This window comes from Camellia sinensis, chromosome 11, assembly GCF_055761805.1.
Source record: "Camellia sinensis isolate YWXY chromosome 11, ASM5576180v1, whole genome shotgun sequence".
NCBI classification, from domain to species: Eukaryota; Viridiplantae; Streptophyta; class Magnoliopsida; order Ericales; family Theaceae; genus Camellia; species Camellia sinensis.
The window spans coordinates 110,836,115-110,847,498 of record NC_138971.1 but is presented as its reverse complement, the minus strand read 5'-3'; positions in this window follow the sequence as shown (position 1 = coordinate 110,847,498).

The following is an 11,384-nucleotide window of genomic DNA, read 5'->3' as shown; positions in this document are numbered from 1 at the left end:
TCTTCATTAGTTTTACAAACAATCTCACCACAAATAATATTTGGATGTGAATTCTTTTGTTTTGCAACTATAATTTCATTGCAAATTTTTACCAACTCCATGGAAGTATCTTGATTTGTATATGACAATATATTATCATGATCATGAAAGTAAAATTTTGTTGCTAAAAACTTTTTCATTATTAACTACGAATGAATTCTGTCTTCAATGCACTTTTATCAAGTTTGTAGGATGCGAATAGGATGCAAATATAACCTTCTTTTCATGGGAAATCTTCATGAATTCAAAGAAATTTTCAAGATCAAGCAACCAATCAATAAAATCTTCTTTTTAAAACTTACTTGAACCGTTAAAATATGAAATTTTTCCAAAATAACGTAAGCTAACAAGTTAGCCTTGGTTGAATCCTTCGGCGCAATTGTTGTCAATTATTGGTTGCCTCTGGTTAACGATTAGTCCCAAATCAGCAAGTGATTACAAATCTCATTATGAAGTTCATGCACCTCTAGCCGATGTTCCTCAATCGCATCCCATCTGGTTTCCACCCTATGATCAATGTCAATAGGGTTTGTGTGTTCTCCATTGTCTTGTGTCATTGAGCTAGGCGAATCTATGCTCTGATACCTTTTGAAGCAGCAAAATACACGAGGACTAGACATCGTTCTAGTAGACTAAAGGGGCTCTTGAATCCACAAGAAAAATAGAACCTTAAATCTACGAGGAAGATATAAGAAAAACTTTTTAAAATATTATTGATTGAATGAATTCCATTACATATGCTTGCAGGCTTATTTCTAATAAACTAAACCTAATACTTGTAGAAAAAGTAATTCTAAAATAAATTAGGAAACTTAAATCTACACAAATTAGGAAACCTAAGAGAATAGGAAACTAAAATTCTAAACTATTTAAAATCCTAGTCAAAATCTAATTCCAAAATAATAAAATTAAAAAATAATATATCAAAAATATTAAAACTAAAAATATAAAAATTCTTAAAATCTTGACCTACATCAAAGAGAGAGGAGGAGGAGGAGGAGGAGGAGGGGCAGGAGGGGATGGGGGTTTCGCAGTAAAGAAGTTGTAGTGGAGTTGATGGCAATGGTGGCAGCATGAATAACAGTGAACGGTGGCTAGGGTTAAAGTTAAGAAACTAGGGTTTTCGTGGATAAGTTAAAGACAATTTAATAATTTTATTTTAAAATAAAATTATAATAAAAAAGTAAATCGTTGTGTGTGTGCACAGAGGTAAATAGGTTAATGAAATATTATTTTAATGACAATTATATCCTAAACTAAAATGACCATAATAGACATCCACCAACACTCATAATATTATATGAAAATATTCTCTGTACACATCTTTAAAAAAAAAAAAAAAAAATCTCAGTACACACTTTTTGAGTAAAAAAAGACTAAACCTTAATTTTTCTATTATTCTCACTGTGCTTGCTACACACTCTATACTCCTCTATTGATTACAAAGCAATACTCTCATACAGGGCCGGCCCTGAGATTTATGGGGCTCAATGCGAACTTTGGAAATGGGGCCCTCTTACGTTGGAAAAAAAAATCATAAATAAAACGACAAGTTATAACTTTTTTATTTGTTTGTAGCCACAAAAAAATTTACTTACACATATAATCATTAAAATTATAAATAAAAATTTACTTTCATATATTAAGATAGAAAACAATCATTACAAATACTTAAAGAAAATAAAAATCTAATCTTGTTGCTCTTTTTTGAGCCCTATGTTTTATTGGGCCTATAGTATTTGGACCTTTTTTTATATATCTAAAACACAAAATTATATTTGGGGGCCTCTACTTTCAGCCCAAATTTGGGGGCTCAAGGCGCAAGCCTCTCTTGTCTGCCCTCAGGGCCGGCCTTGCTCTTATAACAACTCTTAAATTACTTTAATTTCTAAGTTTATACTCTATTAGTGTATTATGGAGTTGTTCGTCATGGCTTCACAATTGTGATTTAGGTAAGCACAATGGCGAAACCACAAGAGTCTCAGACAGAAGCTTAGTCATGGTGATAATTGCTCAAAAGAAAGCCAAGAAGACATGAAAGGTATATACACAAAATTTAAAGTAGGTTTATCTGAATTTTGCTACTCACAATCGTGTTTGTTCATCAACATTTTGACTTGTATTTGATCTGTTTGTGGTGAGTCTGTATCAAATAATTCTGAAGGAGGACATAGTGGACTTAGGAAAGAAAGGACAACTCTTGGATGACAAAGCTGGATTTTATAGGAATTATCTATTTCCAATGGGCAAAGCCCAGGTTGTCACTCATGTTTTTATCAAGTAATTTACATTTGAACCATCTTCAATAATGCAATGGAGTGTTGTCAATGGAGTTCTTCAATGGAATGAAGATCTTTAATGGAAGACTTTGGTTCTTCAATGTGTGTCTTCATTTTGATTGTATTGGTCTTCACTTTGACTGCACTAGTGCGTGGAAGGAGGGACAAGTGTGTAGAAATTAGAGGGTTGAGGGGTGTGTGTACAATAGTTGAGTGAAAGGTATAATTGATACATTTAGGCCTCGTTTGGGAACTCTCATTTTTAGTCAAAAAGTCAAAAAGTTACTAAGGCCTCGTTTGAGAACAGGCTAATTTAGTAACTTTTTAACTATTTGGCTAAAATATGAGCAAAAAAAAATTAGTATGTTTGGGATAACTTTTTGACTTTTTATGAAAAGATATGCAAAAAGTAGAGAGAAAAGAGAATCTTTGACTTTTTGGTATGGGTTGTTGGCTTGCTGGCTAATTTAGGCCAAGTTTGGGAAGACTAAAAAAGTGCACTTTTTGTATTTTTGGACTAAAAAATTGAGGTTGAAAATATGGATGTTTGGGTTAACTTTTTAACTTTTTATTAAAAAATGTGTAATAAAAAATTGTAAAAATTGATTTGTAGGGAAAAATTTGAATTGGGAGTTGTGCAGCCGTAATTGTTGACTTTTGGTGAATAGTGTTAACTTTTTAACTTTTTGAACAACTTTTTGGCTTTTTGACTTTTTTGGAAGTACCCAAACTTGGCCTTAGTAACTTTTTGGCTAAAATAGAGGATTCCCAAACGAGGCCTAAATTAGCCAAAAAGTCAACAATCCATATCAAAAAATTAATGATTCTCTTTTCTCTCTACTTTTTATACATCTTTTCGTAAAAATCTAAAAATTCATCCTAAATATACTAATTTTTTTTAACTCATATTTTAGTTAAATAGTTAAAAAATTACTAAATTAGCATGTTCCCAAACGAGGCCTTAGTGTGTGCATTAAGAAAACTAATTAATAGTTAAATTATAAAATATATACATTAAGGGCTAGTTTGGCATGTACTAAGGCCTCGTTTGGGAACAGGCTAATTTAGTAATTTTTTGGCTAATTGACTAAAAAAGTAGGTAAAAAAAACTTGTATGTTTGGGATGACTTTTTGACTAATCACGAAAAGCTGTGCAAAAAGTAGAGAGAAGCCGTAATTGTTGACTTTTTGGTATGACTAATTGGCTAATTGGCTAATTTAGTAACTTTTTGGCTTTTTGGCTAAAACAGAGCCTTCCCAAACGAGGCCTAAATAAGTCAAAAAGTTAAAAAGTCACTATCTTATTTAAGTCACATCATCTTATTTAAATCACATCACCTCTCTAACACATCATATCAAACCCAACCCAAACCCAACCCAAACCCACCAATAAGTCAAAAAATGCACTTTTTTAGGACATTCCAAACCAACCCTAAGAAATAATGTGGATTAAGATAATTAAATATGTAGAAATAAAATTTTTTGAAATATTTTGCAATAATCATTTTCTTAGACAATTTTACCCAGGAATATGATTTGATTCAATTCGCCTAGTGATTTCACGATGTCAGTCTTTTTCTCGGGAGAAGAAGTCTTCATCATCATTAGCCAAGGTTAAGCATTGGGAGACGAGAAGGCGAAGCAGCAAGGAGGGGATCATCAACTTTATCATTCATCTGTATCCTAAAAGAATAAAAATAAAAAGATTTTCAATTTTGATTCATAGATGAATGTAGCAAAACAGATGCTAAAATGCAAATACTGAATATAATTTTTTGATTTACATGCTGTCTATATTATTTGATAATTACTAACTCTTATTTTGGTTGTTTGATCTGTATTTCGTTTGTTTATTCAAATGAAAAGTAAATAATTATTGAGATTTTAATGAAATTGAAGATTGAATAATGTATATTTCGTTTATTATGATTATTTTTGTTGAATCTAAATGAATGATATTGTTTTTGTCTAGCATTAAATTAATTTTATTTTGATTTGCTCTAGTAATATATGGCATGTGTTTTATTTGTTGATGCTCTGTTTAAGTGACAGTAAAATTTTACCTTAATTTGCTATGATAATATGTAATTTGTCATTTATTTGCTGATGCTCTATTTTAAATTAGCAGTAAAATTTTACTTTGTTAAAATTATCATTTCATTATTTTGATAAATTTATTAACTAATATTTCTACTAGTGGCAATACGATTATAATGGTTATAGTGTTTAGTGAAGGTGATGATATTTCACTATTTAAATGCTAAAATTAATGTGTCGTTTGATAACACTTACATTTTTAGTTTTCAGTTTATATTTATAAAAACTTTAACAACTCAAATAAAAACTTGTTTGGTAAATTTTTGATTTATAAATCAGTGATCTCAGTTTATAAATTTGGCCAAAAAATATAAACTCAAAAAATGTGTTTTCGTTTTGAGTTTTTTTTTTTACCACCCAACAGTAGCCACCACCCGCCACCATTTTCCACCACCGTCTTCCACCACCACCACCCACTCGCCACCATAACCTGCCACCACCACTCACCACCCACCCGCCACCACCCACCTGCCACCCACTCGTCATCACCACCCATCTCCCGCCACCACCACCACCACCACTCACCTGCCACCCACTCGCCACCACTACCCACCCCCGCCGCCGCCACCACCACCACCACCCACCTGCTACCCACCCACTACCACCCACCTGCTACCCACCCACCACCACCCACCTGTCACTCACCCGCCACCACCACCTACCACCCACCTGCCACCCACTCGCCATCCACAACCACCATCCACCACCCACCACCCACCCGCCACCACCATCCACTACCACCACCACCACCACCCACCTGCCACCCACCTACTACCACCACCACCACCGCCACCACCTATCACCCACTCGTTACCACCACCACCTATCACCCACTTTCCACCACCACTCACCACTCGCCACTACCACCATCACCCACCACCCACCCGCCACCACCACCCACCACCTACCACCACCACCACCACCACCCACCACCTGCCACCGTCACCCACCCCCCACCACCACCACCACCCGTCACCTACCCTCCACCACCCGCCATCCACTACTCACTTGCTACCACCATCCACCTACCTGTCACCGTTTTCCACCACCCACCACTTGCCACCACTTGCCACCACTTTCCACCACCGTCTTCTGCCACCATCACCCACCACCTGCCACCATTTTCCACCGCCATCTTCTGCCACCACCACCCGCCATCATTTTCCACCACCGTCTTCCGCCGCTACCACTCGTCGCCACTCGCTACCACTTCCCATTTCTCACTCTTTTTTATATTTTAAATTTTTTTTAAACATTTTGTCTAAACTAAACGCGCTTGTAGTTTATGTTTTTCTGAAAATAAACAAAAATCAGTTTATAAAATTTTTGTAAATATAAACTAAAAACGTAAACATTACCAAACAGGCCTTAAACAGTAGAAAAGTAAAATATTATTATGAATCAGAGTAAAATTTAACGTCAAAACAGAATAAAATTTACTGTTAACGTTAATTTTAACATTAAAAATTTTGATTATTTTTTTTTAAAAAAAATTCATGGCTAGCATAGATCTTATTTAATAGATCTTAACGAGAGAATTATAAAAATATTAATTTTATTAAAAATCGACACATAGATCAAAAATTATATTATTTTAAAGTTTAAATTATTAAATTAGTCATTAAAGATATTTTAGTAATAATGGTATAAGTTGAACTTTTAAATAAAAAAAAAATTATGCTTGTCTTTAATGCAATAAAAATTTTATTATAAGGAATTTTGACCAAATTCCCTTTTTAATTCTTCTAATCGAGTGCTACCTGTAACTGTAAAAATATTAACTCAAAAATGCTACATTTAAAAAACACTTTTCAGTACATTTTCAAAAATATTAACTCAAAAATTTGTTTTCACTTTTCAAAAAACATTTTTAAGAAAATTTTATTTTTTTATTTTTCGTATTTTTTTATTTTTACCAAATTTTTTTAATATTTTAAGTAATTTTTTTTTACTTTTTAGACACACCTAACATAAATACACCTAAAAAGTAAAAAAATTGTAAAAAAAACTTTTAAAAATTCACTAAATACCAACAATATAAAAAGAAATACAAGAATTCAATACATTTTTTTTATATTTTTATGTATTTATTAATTTTTTAAAATATTTTTTACAAAATTTTTATTTTTTAGATACATCTGAGTAAGGTGCATCTAAAAAAGTAAAAAAATATTTAAAATTTAAAAAATATTCACTAAAAACAAAAAAATACAAAAATCAAAAAAATCAGTTTTCAAAAAATTTTAACCTAAAAATTTCAAACCAAACACACTGAATGTGATTTTTTTTTTTTTTTTGTTGATGAACACCACCTCTATCGAGTGTCTCAAAGAAGAAGAAGAAAAAGAAAGAGAGAACTGAAATAGAGAAGAAGAAGGACAGAATTGAAAGTAGAAGTTTTGAAATAGAGCTGGAGAAGAGGAAGAAAAACTAATAATAGAGATTGAATTGAAGAGAGTGTTGGAATAATAAAAAAGATTAAAAAAAAAAATTTAGGTTAAAAAAGAACAAGAAGAGAAAGATGGAGAACGAAACAAACAAGAAAACATATATATATATATATATATATATAAGAGGCAAAGAGAGAGAAAAATACCTAAAATTAACGTGTATAAATTGAAACTTGAAAATGTAAATTGAGTTATGGAAATCTTGGAAGGACAGCTACTAAATTTCTCAAAACAATCTTGCAGAGACATGACGATATAATTTATAAATTAAGGTTTATTTTGGGAAAATGGTAAAAATTGATTTTTTAACTTTTAACTAAATTTTTGATTTTTTTAGACAAATGATTTGAAAAGTTGGTAAATAATAACTTTTGGCTTTTATGATTAATATTTGTTTATGATGTCAAATCATAAAAAATGATCAAACTATCCTTATTTAGTTTAAAATATTTACAACTTCACCCATGTAACAAATTTTGACCAATGAGGGATAGAATTGTAATTTTATCATTGACTAAAAACCAACTTTCCAAATAAAAAAAAATTCAAAAAAGTTAACTTTTAACTTTTGTTACAAATAAAAAAAAGTGACTAAAAGCTAACTTCCCAAAACAAGCCTATATTGATAACTAATACCACTATTTGTGTAGCTTTTTCAAATATTAATAAATATTGATAACTAATCTATATAAATATTGTCTCTTTTTGAATTCTTTCTACTCGTTCTTGCCTAGCCATTGAACATGTTTGGTTGAGGGGTTATCGCCAACCTGATTAGGATGATCTGTTTTTTCAGCAACAAAGCTTTGGAAAATTTTACTATACACATTCTTTTAGAAAGGATGTATCATATGTATCCATTCTTCGAGAAAGGATGTATTATATATATCCCAGTTTATGCTATTTTTTTTTTTTTAGTTATGGCTGATTTTTTTTTTTTTAATTATGATAATATTTTAATTATGACTCATAAATTTTTGATTATGTCTCATGTAGTGTTTGGTTATAATACATATTTTTTTTTAATTATGATTTAAAAAGTTTAAAATTCTATAATTTTTTTAATTATAAAATATATATGTTACGCACATTTTGATGAGTGTATGTATGCCATAATCTTTTGCCTGATGCATTTTTTGATCCTGGCTTTTGCTTGCTTTTACTGCCTTTTTTCGAAGCAATAAAATTTTTCTTCTTTGTTTATTAAAATAAAAAATTATCTGCAACACCAAGACAAAAAGAAAGCTCTCAAGAAATAGTCACCGTTTTAGGCTTCGTTTGGGAAGCCATAGTTTGAGTTTTTTTGGCTATTTTAGCCACAAAAAACAAAATGGGCTATTTTAGCCATAACAAGCAAAACATCACATCCAACCCATAATCATTACATTCTTCTCTCACAAAAAAACTCAAAAAAGTCAAAAAGTCAAAAAACCCTTCCCAAACCAAACTTTTAAGCCCAAGCTAAAATAGCAAAAAAAACCAAAAAAACCAAAAAGCCAACCCACTTTCCAAACGGAGGCGATGTACATGATAATATATGATTCACCTACACTTGTAGAGATTCTTACAATACTTCATTTTCAACTCAAGAGTTTTTCGTGGTATTTCAAATACAAAAGTCGTGTAATTTCAATGCTTCTCAGTTTGAGAAACCGTACAATTTCATAGTTTCTCATACACATAAATTGTGAATTTTTGCAATTTTTCAACCGTACATAAAAATTGAGAACTTTCATGGTTTCTCAAATACAAAAAATATTTAATTTCGATGTTTCTCAGTTTGAAACTATGAATATTAGTATTTTGTTTTTATGTGAAAGGCGAAATTATTTATTTATAAGGAAAAGTTGGCTACACAATGTGGGGTAGCCATCCCACATTTGTCAAAAAGTAACATAGGAAGAGCAAAACAAGTGAGTTTAGTTGTGATGAAGCAGTTTGCTTGGCCAACCAATCAGCAACAGAATTTGTCTCTCCGTAAGCATGATGGATTTGATTAGTCCATCTATGCCGTGGTAGTAACTTGCAATCATCAACCAGATGTTGAAAGTAAGGAACATATGAATCAACTTCTAATTTAAGCAAAAGGTATCCTTGTCGCCATGCAAGAAGTAGACCTGTGTGAATACCCCATAATTCAGCAACCATACTTGTGGCATTTCCTATATTTTGGTTTAAGCCTAATAGCGAATCACACATATGATTTCAAAAAACTCCCCCAATGCTTGCCGGACCCGGTTGCCCTAAAGCACATCCATCGGTGTTTAGTTTAATATAGCAATTTGAGGGCGGTGTCCATTTTACCCATAAGGTGTGAGTGATAATGGGAGTATGATTTTTGTAGGCTAGATGGAAGTATTCAATAGCTTGCCTCCATATAGTTTTGATTTGAAAATTTATAGAGTTAATGGTTTTTTTTAAAAAGACTTGAATTTCTGGCTAGCCAAATTTGCCAAATAGCAAATGAAAAATGAAGTGACCATGGCAGGTTAATATGAAGGACTTTGTGATGAGAGGTGAGATTTAGGATGAGCCACTCTTTAGTGGGGAGATTGAAAAAACTTTGATGATCAAAGGGAGGATGAAGCCTAATCCACACTACTTTGGACCAGATACAGTCTCTCAAAGCATGTATGGGGTTTTCAGTCTCAAGTTGGCAACGATGGCATAGTAGGGGCATGGCAATCCAGTTAAGGCATGTTTTGACAGGTAGGCAATTATAAGCACAACGCCACAATAAGTAGTTGAATTTTGAAGGGCATTTATTTCTCCATGGCCAAGACCAACTTTTAGAAATAGTGTGGTTGCTAAGAAAGGTGTAAGCTGCTGAGATTGAACATTCTCTATTGTTTGACGGCCAATGTCTTTAGTTTTGGAAATGAGGGAGATAAGGACACCTCGAATTATCAAGAACATATTTTGGTAATGTCCAATCAAAGGGCATCACGTTCCATGTACCATGTGAAGAGAGGACGTCCTTAATTTGTATGGATTTCCATGAGGCTAAGAGTGGACCAATAAAAAGTGAGTGAAGAGTGCCAGTAGGAAGCCAATTATCATACTAAAAGGATTGGTGAGGTGAGATTTATTTTCCATTAGATTCCCTCAAGTATCTTAGAACAAGATCAAAGAATGTTCTTCAAGCGAACTTCGATGAGATTTAACTATAGCCAGCCAAAAAAACAAGTGTAGGAAGTATTTGGATTTGAAAAATTGAGCCCAAAAGGTAGTCGGCTGCTTCCATAGTCTCCAAGCAAGGTTCATAAATTGAGCTAGATTTGAGTTCTAATTTTTCAAATCCCTAAACCACCAAGGTGTTTAGGAAGAGTTACAGTGGACCAATTAAGAGCATGCCATTTGGAATGCAAGTTATGGCAGCCCCAAATAAAAGAACGAGTACGTTTGTCAATAGCCTTGCAAGTATTTATCGAAAAAATATTTGTTTGTATGGCATATTGAGGGATGGAGATAAGAACTGTAGAGGCAAGAAGGGTTCTTCCTGCCAAAGTAAACATGCCTGCTTTCCATCCAAAAAGCTTACGTTGAATTTTGTCAAGCAAGTATTGGAATTGAACCTTTGTCGGCCACTCTGTACAAATAGGAACACCCAAGTAATGATCTAGATGAGAAGTAGCTTGGATACCAATAACTGCACATATATCTTTTTTAAGAGACATACTGGTGTTATTGGAGAAAAGAAGTTTGGATTTGGCAAGGTTTATATTTTGTCTAGATTATGAGCAGAAAGAATTAAGTAACTTTGTGAGCTGGGTGGCATCAACTAGAGTAGCTCTATTGAAGAGGAAGATATCGTCTACAAAGAAAATATGAGATATTCTAAGTCCTCCTTTTGATAATCTGATTGTCTAAAGCTTGTGGGAGTTAGTTTCTTGAGTAAGAGCACAAGAAAGCTCATTTAGGCTCAAAATAAAGAGATAAGATGATAATGGATCACCTTGACATATGCCACAACTAGGGTAAAGTACCTTGGAATGAGCACCATTGCATAATATAGAGAAGAAGACAATTGATACACATAACATAATCAACTAGATCAATTGAGTTGGAAGTCCTAGTTGAACAAGCCTTTCATAGATAAAATTACATGACAAGCAATCAAAGGCTTTAGATAAACCAAGTTTTGCAGCAAATAAACCTCTATGACCTTTCTTTTTGTCAATGATATGAAGAACCTCTTGAGCGATTAAGATGTTATATGAAGAACGTCTACCGGTAAGAAAGCTTGTTTGCAAAGGAGTGATAACAAATGTTAGGATTGGCTTCAAGCTAATTGCTAATAGCTTGGGAAAAAAACTTATAGATGGAGTAACACAAGCTGATTTGGCGAAATTATTGTACAATCTCCGCAGATTTAGTTTTAGGAATGAGAATCACATTAGTGTGATTGAAACTCGCCAGAAATGTGCCATATGTGAAGATATGACAGATAGAATCGCAAATATCTTTGCCAATGTCAAGCCAACAACACTGGAAAAAATCAAGATGATAACCATCAGGG